This window comes from Myxine glutinosa, chromosome 1 (assembly GCF_964187855.1).
Source record: "Myxine glutinosa chromosome 1, kmMyxGlut1.1, whole genome shotgun sequence".
Taxonomy (NCBI): domain Eukaryota; kingdom Metazoa; phylum Chordata; class Myxini; order Myxiniformes; family Myxinidae; genus Myxine; species Myxine glutinosa.
This window is the reverse complement of record NC_136261.1, coordinates 216,040,408-216,065,144: the sequence shown is the minus strand read 5'-3', so window position 1 is coordinate 216,065,144 and position 24,737 is coordinate 216,040,408. Positions and strand designations below refer to the sequence as shown.

The window sequence follows — 24,737 nt, the reverse complement described above, 5'->3', positions numbered from 1 at the left end:
TGGAGCCTGCCACATAATTACTGTCGAGAGAAAAGGCCTCAAATTGCCAGCTGACACACGGCACGATTTGCTCAGCAATAACTCACCACCAGCAGACAGTGCCTGCCACACACCCGCCATTCAGCGGCATTCGCCCGTGACTCACTCCACAACTGCTTTCATCCTGGGAGCGGCAACCACGCCGCAAGGTTACCCAACAGGGAGCTGCATGAGCAGCAAGAAAAGAGGGAAGGGTGCGTGGAGGGCCAGACAGCGCGCAACGGTTACGAAGGTCCATTTGGAGCATCTTTTAGGTTTGGCATTCGTTAGGTGTCAAGGGCCCACTGAAGCCATGGGGTGGAGCAGAGTGCATAAAGTAGAGGCTAAAATACATTATGCAGCAAGAGATAAAGAAGGCAGGGAAAGACCGAGACCAAATAATGAACATCGAGTCAAGAGATTTGGAGAAGAGAAGGTAGAATATAGAACTTAGACTGAGAGATGTAATGGTTTGTCTGTTAGAGCGTCTACTTGGAGTTTGGGAGGTCGACGCTTGGCAAAGAGCACAGACAAACAACCATAGGATGTCAACCCTTATGCAGGCTGCATGAGACAAATGGCCTCCTCATGTTTTGAAGTTCTTGAAAGGAAACTTAGTTTTCATTTTCCTATTTAACTTTGAAATGAGAGAAATTCAGATAGAGAGCTCAAATATGATCAAGTGTGTGTGACAGTCTTACCCAGAGATTGTCATCCCTCTGGTAGCGCCTCCAATTCGTCCCACTATCACTGTAAAGCAGTTGGTAGCGCAGCAGCCATTCAGGACTTCCGTAGCGGCCCTGCGTGCTTACTGCCGTAATGCGTACACGCTCACCCAGATCCAGCTGTAGCCATGGTGCTGAGTCTCCATCAGATGGAGACCACCCACCAGCACCTGCCAAACACAGGCATATGTTAACAGTATTATGCAGACATCCTTCAACAGAGCACTCTTGTTCACTGTGAGCACCCCACAGTTTGGAGGCGATTGAAAACCATCACCAATAATAGTTGATCGTACTACTAAATTGGTGTGTCAATGCTATGGTCTGATAGCAACGCACCTGTCAATTTGCTAGTGATTTCGGAGCGTTTCATATGCAGGTGTGTGAGCATTGTTACAATTTGTTATTGGAATATTAAAAGCTTTGTTTTCAACTATATCTCCAAACCGAGTTTCATTCCTTTGAGAAAAAGAGTGCTAGAGCATAGGTTCTTTTTCTTTGCATGGAACTACCCCCAATAGAAGGCAGGATAGCTTGATTGGTGTCAGGATTGATGATGAAAAAGAGTAAAATATGTGAGTTCCATATTTTTCACTTAAATGGCTTTGTATTATATTTGGTAAAAACAGTAGCAGAGATTTTTTTCCAGCCAAAACAGGTTTTATTGTTTTGGCACCAGAATCTTCAGACCCAAATAAAGTTGGCAGAGCGAGCACATTACGTCTGTAGTTCTAGAAAAGTTCGAAGAAAAACAGATTAATTTGAATTGACATAAGGCCATTGCACCATGGAGGATACAGTTCTTTGGCGAGACAATGAGGTGGAAGGTGGGTATAGGAGGTTAGCTACCAGTCCCATTTGGTACCACTTTCTCATAGGCATTGAAACCCCATGAAACCCCATTGAAACCTTTGAAACCCCATTGAAACCCCATGATCTCTTTCAACTAGAGCAATTCGACTGTGTCGCCAATATGCCTCCACATAGTCCCTGTCCATGACAACGGGTATGGTATATGCCCTCATTGACTGTCCAAAAATAAACACATTTGATTGAAATCCCTTCAGCTGTACTCAAGTATCACATCTTTGTCATTACATTTTGTCATGGCATGACCAGACATGACAGGGTTCACATCGATCAGTGAAGCAGTTTTGAGAAGGGTTGTTTTTAAATATCAGCTTTCAAGCGAATATGGCTGCCAAACCACATGACAGAGGACATCAAAAATGTACACTCTGCATATGTATTTGGTAGGGGATCACGTTTGTGAAGTTTCGTGCTGATCGGATAAGGTTCGTTTTTCTATGCAAGATGGCTGCCAAACCACGTGACCTACAAGATCATCATTTTAAAACTATATCCATCAATGGTGTTAGATGATATTTGTAAAGTTTCGCATCGATAGGGTAAGTGGTTTCTTAGATATAATTTTTTCATTTTTTTTCTGAGATATAATTTATTATTTTCTCTTTCAATCCAATATTGCTGTGACACCATGTGATCTATCAGGTTTTTGTGATCAACTTTTAATCGCCATGCCTAGTCGATGACACATAAAGTTTTGAGTCGATCGTTTTGGTGGTCTGGGAGAAGGCGTTTTTTAAAGGTTTTAGGATAAATCCAATATGGTTGCCAAACCATGTGACCTATGATGTGATAAATGTAATATTTCAATATAAGTGGGTCATAGATCATATGCATGCAATTTCAGATTTTTTAGGATAAGGCATTCAATTAAAACATTTATGGCTGGTATACCACTTCAGCTATGATGTCAAAATTATCATAAAACATTCTACATGTGTGTCGCTCCTACCCTGAAAGTTTTGTCTCAATTGGACATGTGGTTGCTGAGAAAAACGAGGTTTAGCCCATACGGACGGACGGACGGACAGACGTACGGACGGACGGACGGACAACCCGAAAACATAATGCCTCCGGCCACCTTCGGGGGAGGAGGCATAAAAAGATTCAGACTCTTAGGCCAATATCGTGGTCAGATAAAATGAAGACTCTTCCTAGTCTGTAACTGCCTTGAAGGTCAGCTAAAACAAAGCTACAAGGCCTGCCTGACAATAGACAAAAACATAGGGGCAATACCCATGGTGCTCACCTGGTAGAATAAACAGTATACTGCACTGACTAAAGGTATTTTAAACCAGTTTCAATGGTTTCTAGAAGACAGGGCAGGATGTAGAATCATACCAACATAATCATAAGACTTTAAACAAACAAAAAAAAATGGGTAGAGGAGGAGGTTAGCTGTCAGGATTGATGATGTTAGCTACCAGACCCCCCCCCCCCCCCACCCCCGACCCCGTATACCTCCTCAGACCCCAACTTTTGTAACTCCTTGAACAAGCATTGGCACATCACAGGTGATGAAGATTGTGGTGAAGTTTCATCGAAATTGTGTGTGTAGTTTCAGAGAAGAAAGCAAATACCTATTTTGGGGGCGTCAAACCTGGACCCACTTTGACCCCCATAGACTTCGATTTTCTTAGTGCCGTGAACAAACTTTGGTACATCACGGGTGATGAAGGTTATGGTCAAGTTTCATCGAAATATTGTTTGTAGTTTCAGAGGAAAAAGCAAATTCCTATGGTTTTTTTGTGTGTGTGGGGGGGGGGGGGGGGGGGGTGGTTCTGACCTGGATCCATATGACCCCGGTAAATCCCCTTCGACCACAATTTGTTTTTATTGCCGTAAACAAACTTTAGTCGCGACACAACAAATATAATTTGTGGCAAGTTTGGTCACAATCCCTTCAGCGGTTTCAGAAAAGAAGTTGCAAGTGTTGACAGACAGACGGACGGACTGACGACGCGTCAGCATAAGCTCCCCTGAACTTCGTTCCAGTTGGGCTAATAAATTAATGTTAGTAAAGTCAATTTAAATCAAGTTGCTTTTTCTCCATGTTTTTAATTATGCTTTTGTGTATAGTTTATTTCTAGCGTGTAAGGCTATTTTGAGCATTTCCTCAACACAGGTGGTGAACAATGACAGGAAAAATATTTACATGCTGTGGACCTTGAATTATGAGCTCAAACTTCAGTTGCAATCCTCTACTAGACCCGACTCCTCTTGTAACTCAGAAGCTGGAAACTCAACAAGGCTTAGATACGTGACAACCAAGATAGTTGTGTTAATCATGACTTATCTCTTACCATTACATTTCCGTTTGCTATTGGCAGCTGCACATTTCATCTCACATAAAACTGACAGGTGAATTTTAAACTACCTACTGTTTAAATAGGCTGGTGCAATTTTGTTTTTAATAAAAGGAAATCTCCGGGATCCTCAAGTCAAGACCATTAAGGATTTTGAATGTTGCGTTTGCGTTCTGCGACTACTTCAGTCGGCACCTAAGAAGTTAGTGACTTTAGAAGTTCATGGAGGGTGATTTTTTTTTATGCGAAAACCCCAAAAAATTCCCATACACTAAAAACGATATCAGTTAGGAACCTAATATTTTGCGAAAATGTAGCCTAATGTTACAGAAAGACGTGACATGATCCACACTAATAATTACCTTAAATGAAGCGCTGAAAGTGTCGACCACCATGTTGCAGGCACAAATGCATTGTTTGCAGCATTCTCTCCTACACAGTGTTGCATTTCTTGGGGAATATTGGTGATTGTGTCACTAATTATTGCTTTTAATTCACCAAGAGTGCGTGGATTTGTAGCGTACACTATATCCTTCAAATATTCCCACAAAAAGAAATCTGGCGACGTAATATCTGGGGATCGAGGCCACAATGACTTGGGTACTACACGGTCACCAGAGTAGCGTAAGTTCGTTCATGGCACCATCTTGCTGAAACCTTCCTTGGTTGATTTTGTATTATGTAAGGTGCCCGAGAAACTCATGGATTATGTTGATGTAACATTCTGGGTTTACTGTTTCTGAGAAGAAAATTGGGCCAATAATTCTTGCCGACTTACAGCAAACCAAACACCAATTTTTGCAGAATGAAATGGCCTTTCATGTATTGCACAAGGTTGTTCACTTCGCCATAAACGAGTGTTTTGTGAATTTACATGCCCAGAAAGATGAAACCATGCTTCGTCTGTAAAAAAAAAACATAACATCCAAAACATTGTCCTGTTCTCTTACCATCATCTGGGGTCACTCACAGTAAGCTACACATTTCTCTTTATCTGGCTTCAGTAACTGATGCACTGCATGTGTTTTGTAGGGATAAAGTTTGAGTGTATTGACCGCCTTCCTTGCACTTGAATATGAACAGTGAGCTTGTTGTGCGGAACATCTCAGAGTTTTATTCAGGCTTGCTTCCATTCTTTCCTGCACTTCATCCACTTTCTCTGGTGTAAAAATACTTGGCTGGCGCATGTGGTTTTTAACTTTCACGCCCTGTTTCTCTGAACTGCTTCACCAGTTTCCATATCACTGATTTTGAAGGTTTCGTACGACCACCAAAGCGACTTCTAAATGCAATTTGACATTCCCTAAAGGATGCATTCTTGATGTAATGTTCGACGAGAAACACGCGTTCTTCCACAGTGAGCGCCATGGCGTGACCAAGTGAAAACCGTTAAACGTCACTGCCAGGTCACGTGATACCTGATAACTCACATGTATGTTTCAACTTTCTGTACCATTAAGCTACATTTCCACAAAATATTAGGTTCCTAACAGAATTACTTGTGGTTCTCGAAAAAAGAAAATCACCCTGTATTTCTTAATGTGATCCTTCGAGTGTAAAGTGCAGCAGGATCATTGTAGCATGTCGCTTGAAACTTTAAGCCAGGTAAAAGAAAGTAAAAGAAAATAAAAAAGGAAAGGAATCAAATTGTCCAAACAAGCAAGCTCGGAAATGTCTCTGAAAAATACAAGCAATTACATTTAAAGTCCATGGAGTTAAAAGGTTGTGATAACTTCCGCAATCATGACAAAGTTTTTTCTCATTTTTTAGCACCAGAAAACTTGCAGCTGACATTGAGTACAATTACAGTTCGTGTGCTCTTGTTCAAGTATGTGTGCGGTATCTCATTAATTATCATGGTCGAATCACAAAGCTTCTGTTGTTTTAAGTCATTTTAAGATTAACTTTTGTGTTTCAACAATCACATTTTAATGGCAATAATTTGCAATCAAACTAAAATATGCAATTTGGTGTCTGTCTGACCACAATACATTCGGTCGTTACTTATCCAATCTCAACCAAACTTGCAAAGATGATTGGGGTCACACGACGGAGGTTGCAGCGACTTAACTTGCGCCCCTTCCCCAAGGGGGTTTTCCGCCTTGGACGAACTCTGTGAATGCGTATGAATTGCTTATCTTGGTATTTTGTGGGACACACCTATGGGAAGTAAAATTATTATATATAACCACAAACTATTCAGTCAATTCTGTCCAACATATAATTATTGATTAGGCTACCTTTAACAGTCGCTGTTGTTGCTTAACACCAAACTGAAATTTTTTTTGGAGGAAACCCAACGTCCTGAGACATTCTTTGCTTATTGCGTCCCCCTCAGACTAACAGATTTAAGCAATCTCGACTTGATAGCCTTTAGGTAGGCCACTAGCTCCGTCGCAATTATCTTCAGCTAATAAAGGTGCTTAAATGAGTCTTGCCCATTGCCTGTCCAAATTTTCCCATTGCCTGTCCAAATTGCCTGTACAAATTTTCTAGCCATCAGATTACATGTGAACTGTATGTGGATTGTTCATAACTTATATGTTGGAGCCTCATATGTGATTTCTCCCAGCCATGGCTTCAAGTGTGACGTACAATATTTATATTGCCATTACGGCCCAACTGTGACTCTTATTCAATGCATAACCCCATGCGTAATGGTCGCCAACATTGTTTAATACTCATCTAAGGCAAATTTGGAGAAATTTGGAATACTTAAACATGGGCAGTGTAGAGACTAAAGGTTGCTGGTCTGCACATACAAGGCCTGCCTATTGCTTTTTTTCCTTTAACCATACCCAGAATGGCTGATTTCTCCAGACTTTCTTTGTCTGCACGCATGATATACCCATACCAACCCAGGCCCATCTCCGGTGTTTCTAGTTATTCAAAAATCTTTGAAACTATTCCTCACCCGTTTAACTGTACATGGTGTAATCGTCATGATAATGAGAGCTTTAAAAATGAAAGTGAAATAATGCAACAGTATTATCTTGAGATTTGATGTTTTTTAATTAAAACAAAAAAGTTTCCTTGTCATGTCCAACTTTAACATCCAAATAATGCCGCAGACGGGACACCATTTTAACATCGGTCCATCCGAGGGACGGAACACATATAAATGAATCGCCCTGTGTTGCGATGTGAAGGGAACTTTATTGGTGCAAATAATGTTTGTAATCATCAAAGGCATCCAAAATATTTTGGGTTTTTTTGTTTAATAGTTATAACATTTGACAGCATTTCATTTACCAAATTGGAAAGACATGATGATCCTCAAGACAAACGGGAAATTGAAAACTACAACTTGTATGAGCAAACCATAGATTTGTCGAAAAGTCCGACTGGATGATGCAAAAGGAAGCGCTCTCCCCTTTCAGCTGTCTTGTCTGGGTTTGGTTCTCGACCAAAACTATTATTGCCACATTGGTGCTTCACATGCAGGGCATTGTATGATAAAGTGTGCCGCCCCTCGGACGTGATGGTAAGTCTGCTAGCATCGATTCCTGGTGGTCGGTAATGATACTGCGGTGTCTTTCAAAGAGGAGTAGGTGATTTCCGCCAGTATACTTCCCCAAATTCCAAATCCCAGGACTGAATTAACGTTCAGCCCCTGAATAGGATTCTGGCATCCTATCACCAGAGAACATTGCCACGATGAGGAACAACAATGGGTTTGAAGATTTCTCTCGCTGAAAGGTAGGCCTTCCCGAGGGGTAGGTTCAGTGCTGCTAAAGCAGACGAATGGCGAGCAAATTACATTCTATGGTTTGTCATTACCTTCTCAGTGGTAGTCAAGACAAGAATGCGGAATTTGGCCAGGGTGTCAGTGACAATTGCCGACACTTCACTAAAGACACCATGGGATCTTTAATTCTACCAGCAGCAACCAATGCTGGCAGATGTGTCCCTAGTTGAACATCCCATCCAACAGACTGTGCACTCGATTATGCAACACGCTGCCTGTGGAACACCAGGATGACATTTTATTGTCGGACAAGGAACAATCCCAGACGAGACAGCCGAAAGGACCATACGCTTCCTCCGAGCTATCCTGCGCCAGACTGGTTTGAATATATGTCATGTAAAGAAAACATGCTCTGGTCGTTACTTGTTTGAGGCAATTATTAATTCGTTATGCATTTATCGATGTTTAAAAGAAGAAAATTAGGGTAATTTAATACAGGCACAAACAACATTAGTTTGAGCATACTTCACTGGTCCATACTTGAACCAGTCATTTTGAGGCTAAGGTGCTGCTTGCGGGTCTGCTTTGTTTATATATTGAGTACACCCCTTGAAGAATAAAATATTTTGTTTATGACATCCTTGTAAGGTCACTTGAACGACATCACATTGTGAACCAAGTACTGCTAAAGGTAAGGGCTTTTTGTAAGTGCCAAAAACACAATTTGTGTCCTACAGTGTTAAAGTATCCTTTCTATAATTCACAGACAGATGTGTATTTGTTTGTTACTTGCGAAAATCGAAGATTTTAAAACTATATTGGTTGGTCTTGTGCGTTATTACTTGGCAAAAAAAACCAATTGTTTTTGCAAGTATGTTGATCCCTCCGGTTTGTGTGTTTGTGCGTGTGTTTGTTGTGTGTTTGTCTGTCCGCTCACTTATACTTGCCTACAGGTCACAATTTTAAACGATCTTCACAAAACTTCACCAAATGGTAGAGTTCGTGGTCCGACAAAATCGTATATATTTTTGATGTCAAAAGTTCAAAAGGTCAACATAGGCCAAAGGTCAACCACTTTTTTCAAATTTCTATAATCCTCAATTTTCATCCGATTGACTTGAAATCTGAATAGGATTTGCATATCACCTTACTGAAACCAACCACCAACTATTTTTGAGGTCAACATAGGCCACATTTCTAAAATTGTCAATTTTCATCAGATTAACTTAAACTTTGAAGACGATTTGCATATCAGGTCACTGAATTCAACCACGAATTATTTTTGACGTCAAAAGTATTCTCTACTGAGTGCCATTCTACTTTGTTCTGTTTTGCCAAGTGACGCTCTGAGTGATTTTTCATTCTGTCTGTCTGTCCGTTTGTCTGTCTGTCTATCGCCTACAGGTCCCAATTTTAAACCAATCTCCACGAAACTTCACCAGATGGTAGAGTTGGTCATAAGGAAGAAGCCTATTGATTTTGAGGTCAAAGGTCATCTTGAGGTCCAATTTCTAAAATTTTCATTTTTCATCCAATTGACTTGAAAATTGAACAGAATTTGCATATTGAGTCAATAAAATGAGAAAACAACTATTTGAGGTCAAAAGTTAAAAGGTAAACTCAAGGTGAAACTTCTAAAATCATCAATTTTCATCTAAAAAATCGTCACTTTTCATCATATTAACTTGTCGATAATACAGCAATTACATAGTGTATCACTGAATTGGGAAACCAACTATTTGAGGTCAAAAGGTCAATGGTCAACTCAAGGTAAAACTTCTAATATCAATTTGCATCTGAAAAATCATCAATTTTCATCCATTTGACCCGAGCTTTGATTAATATGGTCAATTTTAATCTAAGTGAAAGACAATTCGATGTATCCATGGCAACCATTTGGGGGGGGGGGGGGTGTATTTTGCAGGTGTCATGCTCTGCACGACGTCTTCTTGTTTGCTTGTTTGTATGTTGGTTTGTCACGCTACTACTCCTCTGGTTCTGGGCCGATTACATCCAGACTTGCTACGTAGGATCAGCACCACCCCAATTGGTGCATAAGGTTGTTTTTCACCCTTGACATGACCCCAAATAATTAGTACATCATAACTCTTTGCCAATGGCCTTAGGGGTGGAGGTGGGATACAAATTATCGATGTGAATGTGTATCATGTAGCACCAGTTCCAGTTGGGAGAGGGTATTACAGGTGCGAGAGGCCATTTACTGTATTCCTATCACCATGTTTACCAGTGCAGTGAGATTATTTGAATTACACAGCAGGAGGTATTTTGAATTACACGTTTGAATAGGAATAATAACATAACCCCTCCTGGCCACTCCCGTGGGGACTGGATGCTTCTAGTATAATTCAATTTAAATAATATAAAGACTTTAAAGGTTGTAGAAAAAATTCCAGAAGTTTACTTCTGTTGATGCAGCGTCTTTTACACCACCTTATTTATGTCCTTTATGTTGTTCTCCTCCTCTCCCCTCTTAAAGGGGTGAGGTCTGATGGTACTGTTACGTGCTCCTCCCCAAACCCCGGTCACGGTGTACCTCCGAGCCCCGAAAGGAGTCACGGCAGAAAGATGTGTTACTCTGTGTGTCAATGACCAATGGTGAAACTACACCAATTGTTACCAACAAACAAGTATTGTATTAAGGTCACACAAGAATAACAGTACAATAACAATATTAATCAATTGTACAACCAATATATCATTCCTATGATGGTACCATCAGTTTCGTACAATGTAACTCACTGTGCTCCAAGTGAGCGAAAAGAACATCCCCAATGTCTCTATCCCGGCATCAAGCCAAAGTCAATCCACGCTCCAGTGATCATCAGAACGATGTCGTATCGAGTCCAGAATCCCGTTCAGTTGACAGTCACACTGCCAAAGATGGGCAAAGGTCTCCTCAAGAGGCGACTGGGAAATCACACCTTCGGGTATGGACGTTCAACGGCTCCCAATCGGCGAACCGCAAATTCCCACTCAAAATCCATGTTACACACACACACACACACACACACACACACACACACACACACACACACACACACACACACACACACACACACACACACACACACACACACACACACACACACACACACACACACACACACACAGTCACACACACACACACTAGGTTAACGTCTGGATGCGGTGAAATGGTTGAAGCGAGGTGAAGAGCCTAGAGCGATGCAAAATCGGGCGCGAGGCAAAAATGGCCAACCGGCTCGTACTCGAGGCGTAATGACACTCCAACGATTCTCTTCGGAATCAACCGCAAAACCTGTCACGCAGCTTTATCTGTCACAGCGATAACAACTCTGTCGCAGGAATCCCTTTCCCAGGAAACCCAAAGTTCACTCGTGACCCCCGTTCGCCAGTGTTTGCTCAAGACCCCAACGCAGCTCGGCTCCTTCTCGACCTCACTCGCTCCGCCTCCTTCTTCGTCCAGTTCCCGATCCGGTTTCCGGTTTCTTTTTAAAACATTAATTTTTTTTACCTTTTGAAAACAGTTATCTCCAATTCACTTAAACGATAACAATAATAGTACATGGAACCAAAAATGTTTACAGTGGATGAGAACCACAACAACGGAAGTGACAAATCCGTAGCAGTACCAATCTCCTGCCCTGCCTTGACCATGATACTCCCCCAATCCCCTCTGCCTTCAGCCAATTCTCTACACTCTCCAAACACCCCCACCTTATTGATATCCCTCCTCACACAATCATCTCATCTCAACCACGGTCTACCTCTTTTCCTCCTACCTTGCTCCCTCAACCTATCCGCTCTCTTTGCCATTCTTTCTTCCTCCATCCGCACCAAATGTCCAGCCCATTTCAGCCAGCATTTCACCAATCTCCCCGTCAAGCTCATCTGCTCACCAACTTCCTCCCTTATTTCCTCCATCCTCCTTCAATCCAACCTCTTTACTCCTGCAATCCTTTATGACGTCCTTAAAAACAGTAAGCTTCCTGTTTGGAATGATTTCAATTTTATTTGACTACCAGACAGGCAGACAGACTAAAATTATTACCTCACTCATCTCTGTGGATGTGCAATCAGGACAAATTCAGAGCCAAAGTACTGTTAAACTACAGGTTTGTTTTCCGATTCATGTTCCGATTCATGTTCAAAATACTATAAGTCAAATGAAATGGAGACATATCTTCCTCGATCATAAAGTGACGTTTGTAGACAGACAGACAGACAGAGAGAGAGAGAGAGAGAGAGAGAGAGAGAGAGAGAGAGAGAGAGAGAGAGAGAGAGAAGTGACCCAATTGCTTAACCCCACTTTTTGCTTCGCGTGTGCGGGGTAATGATTCAAATGCTGGCAGATGTGTCCCTAGTTGAACATCCCATCCAACAAACTGTGCACTCGATGATGCAACACGCTGCCTGTGGAACACCAGGATAACATTTTATTGTCTGACAAGGAACAATCCCAGACGAGACAGCCGAAAGGACCATACGCTTCCTCCGAGCTATCCTGCGCCAGACTGGTTTGAATATATGTCATGTAAAGAAAACATGCTCTGGTCGTTACTTGTTTGAGGCATTTATTAATTCGTTATGCATTTATCGATGTTTAAAAGAAGAAAATTAGGGTAATTTAATACAGGCACAAACAACATTAGTTTGAGCATACTTCACTAGTCCATACTTGAACCAGCCATTTTGAGTCTAAGGTGCTGCTTGCGGGTCTGCTTTGTTTATATATTGAGTACACCCCTTGAAGAATAAAATATTTTGTTTATGACATCCTTGTAAGGTCACTTGAACGACATCACATTGTGAACCAAGTACTGCTAAAGGTAAGGGCTTTTTGTAAGTGCCAAAAACACAATTTGTGTCCTACAGTGTTAAAGTATCCTTACTATAATTCACAGACCGATGTGTATTTGTTTGTTACTTGCGAAAATCGAAGATTTTAAAACTATATTGGTTGGTCTTGTGCGTTATTACTTGGCAAAAAAAAAAATTGTTTATGCAAGTATGTTGATCACTCCGGTTTGTGTGTTTGTGTGTGTGTGTGTTTGTTGTGTGATTATTGTGTGTTTGTCTGTCCGCTCACTTATACTTGCTTCCTGATCTCCACGAAATTTTGCATCCTGCTGGTAGCACAAATAAGAATCACCTACCTTGCAATGGGGTAAAGGTGGACAACTTGCCAATGATCCCGAAGGGAGTGGATATTTCTAGTGCTATGAAAATGAGTTCGAAGAAGGATCACAAAATTATCCATAAATGTGTTATTGTGGTTGTTTATCTTGTGCCCTGTTTAGTAAGTACCTCATTAATGCCAATCACAGCATTAAGGGTTGTATTTTTCAACACAGCGTGGACCAATCTCTCTCCATAAAGATGCTGCCATGTTGATGGAACAACTTTACTAAAAGCTGTGAAATGTGAAGGTGGTGCGTTTTAATTGGTGCCATATAGCTTCCCCACACAAAACTTCCCCAAGAGAGCCGCTGATAGTCTTTGTTTCACATCGCAAGATAAATAATCAGAGATTCTTGCGAGGGTCGTATCAGAGCATTAGTGGCAGAGGGTGGCCGTGACTACATTCCAGAAGCAAAATGTTTGCAAACATGAGAGGTGTTTAAAAATGGCAACATCAGCATTTATGTCAGCAAACATTCAGTGTTTCGCTCGAATGCAGTCCAAACCTGCTATTAAATCATTCTTCTTCTCCAATGAGTTGCTCATCTGGATTTGCCGGAGTCATTACGGTGCGCATTCATCTGGTGCCATGGCATCATAAATGGTGTTTTTAACCCAGTATCAAGTTCATCTGAAAGTATAGCTGGTAAACTGGTCAAGTGTTATTGCTAAGCGGTGTACATTTCATGCTATGAGGGAATTGCCACTGTATGGATATTGTTGTGATGTTGTGTCCACTGCTGTGAAATGTTTATGTGTGTGTTTATGATTTGCCATCACTTGATAAACCTGTTAGCAGGGAAATATTTGTGCCTTTTCTATGATCAACTAGATGGTATTCATAGAATACTTACCCTGCACAGTCAACCTGGTGCGAGCCAACTCTTCTGTTTTCCAGGGTGTTTTTCTCTGATCCAATATGGCTGCCTGTCCATGTGACCGATGACATCATAAATTTATATTCTCCGATAGAATTGTTGCGTAGATCACGCTCAAGAAATTTTAAACTGATCGGACTGAGCGTTGTACTTGTCGAATTATGTCGTCATAATGAAGGCACCAATGACGTCATCATTAGCATATCGTATTCCCCATGACAATGGGGGAATACTTGACAATGAGCCATGTAACAATTTTTCCATTGAACGGTTCCAGAGATATAGAGGCGTAACAGTTTTCCAAGATGTCGCCAGTACCATGTGACTTATGACATCATGCTTATCATTAAAGAAAATTATACCGGCAGAGGTGTTCCTATGGTGAAAATTTCGTGTCAATCAGACCAATGGTTGCTGAGAAAATGAATTTTAAAATGTAGACACGCACGTACGACATATGTACGTGCGGACGTAACTGATCACTTAACCCCACTTTTCGCTTCATGAGTGCAGGGTAAAATGATCTGTGTTGGTTGGTAGCCATAAGCACCCAGAGCTTATGAACGTACAGGTTTTGTGTACAGTAGCATTCACAGTGACCGATGCTATACATTTGATTGAACCTATGATTTATTTTTTCACTAGCTGAAGTACCCGGTGCTGCCCGGGGATGGAGGGAGTGGGGGAGGGGAAGGAAGGGGAGAGGAAGGAAGGGGAGAGGAAGGAAGGGGAGAGGAAGAGGAGGGTGGGGAAGTCATAAGGGAAGAGGAGGAGGCGCAAAAAGGAGGGGGGGGGAGGAGTGGAGAGTGTGGAAGGGGGAGGGAGGAACGTGGAGGGAGGGAAGGAGGACAAATTTACCCATGCGTAGAGTGCTTTAACCTCAGCATTGCCCAGGCATAAAAGGAAATTGTAATACCCTCTGCCACCTCCACGGTATACATAGACATCGAGAATGTGTGCCCCACTACCCCCCCCCCCCCCCTCCACGTGAGGACCCGGTCACATAGGCTATGTTACCCCCAACACAAAGTTGTATTTGTACCTCGAGTTTGGAGTTTGGAGTTTGGAGTTAGAGTGAGAGAGAGACAGAGACAGAGACAGAGACAGAGACAGAGACAGAGAGAGAGACAGAGAGAGAGAGATTTTTGCCTTTTATAAGTATAGATTGGAAAGTGGTGGTACATTCATGTTCACTGCATCCTCGATGAATTCATTCATTCATTTTGTGTGCAGTCAGTCGCTGCTGGTTGCATCATTGCTGAGATTGTGGCTGTGGCACTGATGTAGTGCCCCCTGTAGGTTAGGGTAGGAATTTGTACCTTGGTTCCAAATTTGTAACTTTGTCATGATAGCTCACCTACTCTTGGCGAAGGACACCGTGGGATCTTTAATCTCCACCAACGAATGCTGCCCACTTTAACGTCCATCCGAGGGACGACACACACATGTTGATGAATCGCCATCCTAACAGCCATGCATCCTGGAAACTTGGAGGCAAGATAATCTCATTTTCCATAAACTTTTTCACTATTTCATTTTTTTATTTTACATAATTTCTTTTTTTTTCACTATATCTACCAGTCCATCGAACGTATCTTTTTGCTATACTGAGACTTTAGAATACCTCGTCACGTGAGCATCACGTGACTCATTTTAATTGGGATAAAAACTTCAATACTGCAGTGCTAATGCAATCCACAGCAATTGAGTAAATTCCCAATTTTTTTTTTTTGTTCAAAGATCAAAGATCACGGTCCCCTTCCTTCTGCTTTCCCTCGCGGTCCCCCTGTGCTGTCTTTCCCTCATGGTCCCCCTGTGCTGTCTTTCCCTCGTGGTCCCCCTGTGCTGTCTTTCCCTCGCGGTCCCCCTGTGCTATCTTTCCCTCGCGGTCCCCCTGTGCTGTCTTTCCCTCGCGGTCCCCCTGTGCTGTCTTTCCCTCACGGTCCCCCTGTGCTGTCTTTCCCTCGTGGTCCCCCTGTGCTGTCTTTCCCTCATGGTCCCCCTGTGCTGTCTTTCCCTCGCGGTCCCCTGTGCTATCTTTCCCTCGCGGTCCCCCTGTGCTGTCTTTCCCTCATGGTCCCCCTGTGCTGTCTTTCCCTCACGGTCCCCCTGTGCTGTCTTTCCCTCACGGTCCCCCTGTGCTGTCTTTCCCTCGTGGTCCCCCTGTGCTGTCTTTCCCTCATGGTCCCCCTGTGCTATCTTTCCCTCGCGGTCCCCCTGTGCTGTCTTTCCCTCACGGTCCCCCTGTGCTGTCTTTCCCTCATGGTCCCCCTGTGCTGTCTTTCCCTCGTGGTCCCCCTGTGCTGTCTTTCCCTCGCGGTCCCCCTGTGCTATCTTTCCCTCGCGGTCCCCCTGTGCTGTCTTTCCCTCGTGGTCCCCCTGTGCTGTCTTTCCCTCGTGGTCCCCCTGTGCTGTCTTTCCCTCGCGGTCCCCCTGTGCTATCTTTCCCTTGCGGTCCCCCTGTGCTGTCTTTCCCTCGCGGTCCCCCTGTGCTGTCTTTCCCTCACGGTCCCCCTGTGCTATCTTTCCCTTGCGGTCCCCCTGTGCTGTCTGTCTTTCCCTCGCGGTCCCCCTGTGCTGTCTTTCCCTCACGGTCCCCCTGTGCTGTCTTTCCCTCGCGGCCCCCCTGTGCTGTCTTTCCCTTGCGGCCCCCCTGTGCTGTCTTTCCCTCGTGGTCCCCCTGTGCTGTCTTTCCCTCACGGCCCCCCTGTGCTGTCTTTCCCTCGCGGCCCCCCTGTGCTGTCTTTCCCTCGAGGTTGTCAGCTCTTTCACGAGCCTCGATTCAGTATATTTAAAAAAAAAAAAATTGTATATTTGAATGATTTCATAAATTCAAAAGTTTGTGAGAAGACCAGCATCAATGCTTGATTGCTACTATAGAAAATGTAACCGTCGAGTCTGGAGATGACAGAAGTCGCTCGATTCCGGCTCTGACAATCAACAACCATCTATGAATAAGAATATCTTTTAAAGAGCTCACAAAGGAAAGGATTACACAATGACATCATGTAAGGCATCAGCTAAACTTGTAAAGTACAATACATGTGCACCTCCAAAAAAAATTACAATGATCAAATAAATTTTAATGAACAATTAATTATATTATAGCAGAGCATAGCTCCAAAGGTGATGAGGAATAAATCATTAAATCTAATTTAAATGTGTAATTTTGGTGCTTCGGCCCATGCAATCAACCCGTCTCATCAGCAAAGAATCCATGAATAGCGATGGACTTCCCAATTGCTATGTAATATCTTGCTATCTGAGCACATTTGTTCAATATGTGCATGATAACTTGTTTTTTGTTCAAAGGTTCACAGGTTCACATTTTTAGGTCATCTCATTTCGATTCTCGAAGAGATTAACTTATAAAATGGATCATGATGTCCAGATGTCTGTCCATCCATCCGTCCGTCCGTTAACTTTTTGCTATTTTTGCTATTCCTCCCTTATCTCCTGGATGATTGTTCTGAAACTTGACACATGAATGCAAGACAGTATCCCGCACAATCGCTCAGCTCGATTTTTCGAATTTGGACCATGGGGGCTTCCCGGGTGGGGAGCAGGGGGGTGTGAGGGGGGGGGAGTAACCCCTGAAAAGAAAACGACGGTAACAAAGATAGCATGCCTCACAAGTTTCCGCCAATGACACACAGAATTTGCAACATCTGAGAAGATAAACGTTTGAAGCAATAGCCTTTCCTGTTGTACAATAATCTATCATTATATATTGTGGAATGGATGACATCAATTTCACAATATCCTGAAAATAAAGAAACTGGATTGAGAACCAGAGCTGTCTGAGCAGACATTATCATCATACAGAATATCTTCATCACTCAAATTCCTTGTGTTCACCAATACACTTTGGCTGCAAAATTCAATCTCTTTCCTTAGTCCTGTTGTGCTGACATATTGTTTTATGCGGAGTGTTTGAAAATAACCCAAGATGTGCCATCCAGCATCGTGCCCCGACTGCATTGGATTGGAATGTGCAGTAATCTCAGCTCAACATTTAGATTTTTCTGATGCTGGTATTCCAGGTACAAGTTCCACATAGTTGAAACGTGTGTAAACCATAAAATAAATTATCATAAACCACGTTATTTCAGTCCACAGCAGAATGGGGGACTCCATCAACTCCTCCAGGACATACTCAATACATTTGGCAACAGAGGCCACAATCAACTCCTGCAGGACATACTCACTACATTTTGCAACTGAGGCCTCCATCAACTCATGCAGATATACTCACTACATTTGGCAACGGAGGCCTCCATCAACACCTGCAGGACATACTCACTACATTTGGCAACGGAGGCCTTCATCAACTCATGCAGGACATACTCACTACATTTGGCAACAGAGGCATCCATCAACTCCTGCAGGACATACTCACTACATTTGACAATGGAGGCCTCCATCAACTCATGCAGGACATACTCACTACATTTGGCAACAGAGGGCTCCATCAACTCATGCAGGACATACTCACTACATTTGGCAACAGAGGCCTCCATCAACTCCTGCAGGACATACTCACTACATTTGGCAACGGAGGCCTCCATCAACTCATGCAGGGCATACTCACTACATTTGGCAACGGAGGCCTCCATCAACTCATGCAGGACATACCAACTACATTTTGCAACTGAGGCCTCCATCAACTCATGCAGGACATACTCACTACATTTGGCAACGGAGGCCTCCATCAACTCATGCAGGGCATACTCACTACATTTGGCAATGGAGGCCTCCATCAACTCCAGCAGGACATACTCACTACATTTGGCAAGAGCAAGTGGCCAAGGGAATGAAACTCACACTAGCCAGTGGAGAAAGGAACAATTATTTACAGCAAGCATGTTAATATGTCCATCATATACTATTGTCCTTGTAATTCAGGTACTTTTGTACATTTGTACATTCAGGTATTTTGTACATTCAGGTACTTTTGTACACTTGTAATGTACTTTTGTCCATTGATTTCTCCTAATATCTTTGTGCTCCAAACATAAAGTGTATACAATCGACCCCAATGAGTCCTTAAAGTCTGAAATTGTCAACCATGCACAGCAATACACATGTGCAACTGTACAACAGGATAAAAGATGTTCCAAACAGTGGAATGCCTTTTGCAGTGGATTTTGTTCAAATGTTCAACACAACATTCTGAATACACTTGCAAGCACAACTGTGTGACGGCGTGCAGCGGACGTTACAATAGCACAACTTACTCAAGTCCTGTCCTGGAAGGTGGGGACATTGGTGCCATTGGCATTTTTGTACATGTAACTGAGGTTGTTTTCAATAACATATCTCTGATGTACGCTTATCATCAACACATCACCAAAACATAACAGCAAGACATTCTTTAAGCATATAAGGAGTAAGGAATGGGTTAAGAGAAGTGTGGGCCCATTGAGGAATAACAAAGGGGAATTGGTGGATGTTGAGGGTGAGATGGCAGGATTATTAAATATTTTTTTGCTTTCACATTAACACGGGAACAGTCATGGGACCTTCCAATAGCAGAGAGTATCTATCTCGGGAGTGAGTAAGGGCTTTTGGAAGAGATCCAAATAGGAGTAGATGACGTGAGGAAGTGGCGATAGAGAAATTAAGGGATGACAAATCTCCAGGGCCAGATAATATGCATCTGAGAGTATTGCGGGAGGTAGCAGAGCAGATAAGTGTGGTGTTAGCGGATATCTTTAACAGCTCGTTGGAGTCGGGACAGGTATCGGAGGATTGGAGAATAGCAAATGTAACACCGTTATTTAAGAAACATTCCAGAGGAGAATTGGGGAACTACAGACCTGTTAACTTGACTTCATTTGTGGGAAAGGTGTTGGAGATATTCATAAATAAATAATTAAGCATAGGGAAACATTTGAATAAGTTCAAACTAATTAAAGGTAGTCAGCACAGATTTACCAAATGGAGATAATGTTTAACAAATTTATTGGAGTTCATAGAGGTAGTTTCTGAATGTGTGGGTGAGGAAAGTGCACGGGATGTAGTGTATATTGACTTTCAGAAGGAATTTGATAAGGTGCCACGTTAGACGTTGGTAGGTAAGGTAGGTAAGGGTTTGTGGAGTGGCTGGTCAGGTATCTAACTGGATTGTAAACCAGATTAGTGATGGGAAGAAACGAATGGCTGTGAGTTGGGGGATGTCTGGCTGGGAGGCAGTAGGTTGTCAGGTACCTCAGGGATTAGTACTGGGATCAATATTATTCATAATTTTCATCAATGATTTGGATTGTGGGTGAAGAGTCAGACTTCTAAATTTACAGATGATGCAAAGCTTGGAGGTAAAGTAGATGAACTAGTTTCAGTGAACTACTTTCAGAAAAGTATAGTTACTTTAATAGATTGGGCAAACAATTGGCAGATGCAGTTTGCATAGCATAAAGAAATGGCAGGTGCTGGAGATGGTTAAGGATAATGAAGATAAGTACAGACACATTCAAAGTACACCGCCCCCATGCCAAATAAAGAAATAACATGTCCTCCAGCACACGACATTGCCACGTCGAGACAGTATTGGGATGGAGTGGTGTACAATAATTGATTGATAATTGTGTAAATAAAATAAATAAATAATAATCATAAAATAATTAATTTCTTAATCAATTGGCTAATGGTATACTTAAACCACCAACATTTCATCCGATTCCATAACTTTTTGAAAAATAATTCATTCATTAATCGAAAAATTAAATAATTAACAGTTTCATTGATTAATCAGTAAATCAAAAAATACCTTTTACAGCCAAATCACTTGGTCCTCCTGTCCAAATAGTGTCCAAATATCAGCTTCCTAACTCAAAAGGTGCCCGAGATATTGCCCAGATGAGAAAGAAAATAAATAAGTACTTAATAACAACACAAACAACAACAACATGCATTTTAAGGCCATTTTCCCTGCTAGAGCGGGGGTTAGCTTTGCGGTCCCAATGACAATCTTCTCCATCTTTCCCTATTTTCTGCATCTCTCCTTGTTAACCCCCTTGCCCGCATTTCTTCTTCCACCATCTTTGGCCAAGTCTTTCTCGGTCTTCCCCGTCCTCTACTTCCTTCTACATTCATTTCCATCACTCTTCTCAACCAGTCACTTTCATCCTTCCTCAACACATGACCAAACCATCTCAACCTGTTCCTCTTCACAACATCAATCACAGGCTCTATTCCCATCATTTTTTATTTATTCAAATTTATTTTTCAAATTCATCAATTCATCAAATTCATCAAATTCAATTTTCATTTCAAATTTCCAAATTCAAATTTATTTTTTATTCATCATTTATTCATCAAAAATAAGTACTTAATAACGAGATAATAATTAAGTAATTTAATCAATTAATGTATTAATCAAAAAACAAAAAATACCGTTTTGCCAAAGCACTTGCTCACTATTGTGCCTAAATTTCAGCTTCCTATCTCAAAGGATAGCTGAGATAACGCCCAGACAAACAAAAAACAAACAAACAAACGGAGTGAAAACTGAGTATGCCCTTTCGGCGCGCGTCATCACCGGGCCCCCTTCGGTGCTGGGCGATAACGTCATTCAGCATCTGGAGATGGAATATCGAGGTGCGGAGTACAACAGGGATTGCATCATGCAAGGGGCAATCTTGGAGTGTGCCATACAGGAGAAGGATCTGTGGGTGGTAATAGATATAGGGGTGAGCAGACAGTACTGTGCAAGGCAGCTACAGTAAGGAAAGCTAACTCCAGGGGGATAACTAGAAATCAAGAGAGGTCGTGTTAATGCACATTGTATAGGAATTTAGAGAGGCCTTACCTAGAATATAGTGTACAGTTTTAGTCACCAGATCTGATGATAGACAGCTGCCATAAAGAAGGTACAGCGTCGAGCTATTAGATTGATTCCGGGACGAGCTAGACTCAGATATGAGGAACATTTGAAGGAAATAGGACTTTATACATTTATAGAAAGGAGGCGATTGTGAGGGGATCTGATAGAGATGTTTAAAATAATGAAGGGTGTGGACAAGAATAAAGATAGGTGAAGTGGAGTTTTTCAGCAGAGTGAACAGTGTTAGAACCAGGGACCATTGCGTCAGGGTAAAGATGATGAGAGTTAGGACAGTTTTAAGGTAGGGATCTTTCAGCACAACACAACAGGCATTTTAAGGCCATTTTCCCTGCTAGAGTGGGGGTTAGCCAAGGGGATCTTTCAGTCAGAGGGGTTAATACATGAATGGTCTCCCTGGAAAAGTAGTGGCAGTGGATAAGTTTAAATGGTAATGAGGAAGGTGCCTTGATGGATTGGAGATAAAGATGTATGGGGGATATCGACAGGATTTATTAGTAGCTTGTATGCGGATGGGAGATGATACTGGGGTTGATGCAGTACAGGCCTGATGGGCCAAATGGCCTCCTGCTGTGCCGAAGTTCCTTGTGTATGGTTGTGTAACATCTATTTCATGATCCCCAGCAGATCGTTAAGATGCGCAGTTGGCATTTCAATTGATGAATAGGCCCAGTGATGCTCATCTCCTCTCAAGGCCAGGTTCAGTTCAGACCAGGTTCAGGTGTGGCTCTCTGCCCAACTGGTATGCCCCGACCTCAAACGGACACATGCCCATCTCCAACAGGGCACTAGACCATCCAAGAAGGTCACAAGTGTTAAGCGGTTCCTCAGTGTGGCCTCCATTTCCAGGGACTATTTAATCATTGTACGTCACAGTGACCCGTTGTCACCATGCCACAAATGCATCATCATCCCACGTCAAGCCGTTGAAGGGCTACTGTAATTCCCACATTCCCACATGCCATTCACATCAGCCTTCGGCATCCCACACGACACTGATTGAAGCAGATGTTCATGAGGTATTTATATGCCTTAGACCTCAACCAATATGCCAACAAAGCCAGCGGAAGTGGTCACCTTTGCACCTCACAGCAACACTACCTCCACTTATTGTTAAGTAGTCTATAGCCCCTCTTCCTTTTCCAGACTCCATTCGTGTTTCATTCACTGGCAACCTCATGAAAACTCAATGGCAACTCATACTGGTCATCTGTGAGACGTTGACAATGACCATGGGGCCACCTTGCCTCAGGCCCTGATTAGGCTCTGCTTGTGTATCGTACGATTAAGGGCCCTGTGGCTTCGATCAGAGTTGACCCTGGTCCTGGATTTGTTGCCATGTGAAAAGTGACCACCTTCCCCATCTCGGAATCACCCATGAAATAGGTCTTGCGAAAAACCCCAACAAAAACCCAGTAGCTGAACACGCTATCAGCGAATTATGGTCGGAACTAAAACATGAGGATCCATCTAGCGGCCCTGTTTGGCCTGTCTCCCTCGATACAGTGTTCCCACTTAAATTCCAATTTTTTAGTCAGTGTGGTTGGTCATCCTACAGAGATACTCTACCAGAAGGACCAATTCACCAACACTACCATCCCTATTGATGACTTGGATCTCATCAAAGGTCAACGCAGCACCTGGCTTCTGAACCATAAATACAGTGAAGGCTCTAAAGCATGCTCTGGTGCAGCCCTGCCCTACTTCACAACAACAGTTGGCGATCTTGTCTACCTCACACATGACCATGATAAGACTTGGGCAAAACCACAATACCTCGTCACATTGACCGATCATCCATGGTGTCAGGTGAAGAAGTCCTCCCAGTCACAATTACAAAACAGTCCGTATCACGTTCAATCAAGCGTATGTTACAAGATACCTCCATATACTGATTTCCCAACTCCAATTGCCAGCTCTGCACTCCTCATGGATTTCCTATGTGGGCCGGATGGAGGTAATGTCCTACAATCTACACCTGATCCACCGACCACTAGATCACCCCCTGTGCCCCCTGAACTGTCGTGACCTGCCTCCCCAGGTTGTATCGATTTGGATCCGACCTCTACCTGCACTATCAACCCCATGTCATCCCAGCACCCTGTGGATGTTTCAACCAATAGTTCAACCGATGTTCATGCTCTTGAAGCCCCTATTGACCTTTCCCAGAACTCGAGTGCATCCTTGCATACACGATCACCATCCTCCATGCCTCTATGCTCTATCCGATCGTGGAGGCATCCTGCTTAGCTGTCCGATTATGTCGAGTAACCATAACACAGTTCTGCACTTCGTGTATTGTCTGGCTGTGGCATTGACCTCTGTTGGCTAATCCCCTTGTGGGCTTCACACATAACGTCTTGTTACTATTGTTTGGCTTGTGTTATGGTTGTTTTTAAATTACATTTCCAGAAAGTTTGTGTCCATTTGTAACGGCATGCATAACATGTGGGAGGGAAGGAGAATATTTTGCCAGTCTGGACTGGTTGTTGTATTGATATGTACATATAGGGAGCGCTCTCGTGCATCCGGGTGTTGAGTCTCCATCTTGACCAAGTGATATTCGTTGTCCGCATTAAGCCTGATATGACCTGAGCCCGAGTGTGGGGCATCTGATGCAAGCCCAGCTTCAGGGATCATGACACCTTACACGCATGGAAGACCATATAATCCCAAGAGTGCTTTTCTATGGACAACTTAAATTTGGTAAACGGTGACGTGGTGGACAAAGAAAGCGTTATAAGGACGGCCTTACGTCTACATTCAAGTCTCGTGCTATCCCAGTTGTCACCTGGGAACATCAGGCCACAAACAGGTCAGCTTGGCGTAACATTTGCCACAAAGGCCTGGACCACTTTGAATGTGGGAGACTTGCAATCGAGAGACAGCGGAGGCAAACTCCAGGACAGGAAAACCTGCCAATTCGAGAGGACAGGAAGACCTGCCAATGTCAATCTCTGCAAGGACCAGTCTATACCTGCGATGTTTGTGGTAGACGCTACGGTTCCCGCATTGGATTATACAGCCGTCGCACGGCGCGCAATGCTTAGTGAGCACGCCAAAGAGTGGAAGAGATTCATCGAAAATGACGACTCACACCATCATCAAACCTGATTTGATCTGAACCTGAGTGTGCGGAATCTTCTTACCAAGTACCGACGTGGAACATAAAGTGTTGAGGCAATGCAGTACCATGATCTAGGTACTCAATATGTTGATCAACATTCGTTG

General features: G+C 42.9%; 1 long non-coding RNA gene across 1 annotated transcript in view; it reads right to left on the bottom strand.

Annotated features, from left to right (window-relative positions):
- Positions 1–866: 866 nt before the first annotated feature.
- The window catches only part of LOC144893302 (uncharacterized), a 122,711-nt gene continuing 98,840 nt past the window's right edge, over positions 867–24,737 (bottom strand). The window contains exon 3 of the long non-coding RNA XR_013624349.1: positions 867–913. This is a non-coding gene — a long non-coding RNA (uncharacterized LOC144893302). The remainder of the gene's footprint in view (positions 914–24,737) is intronic.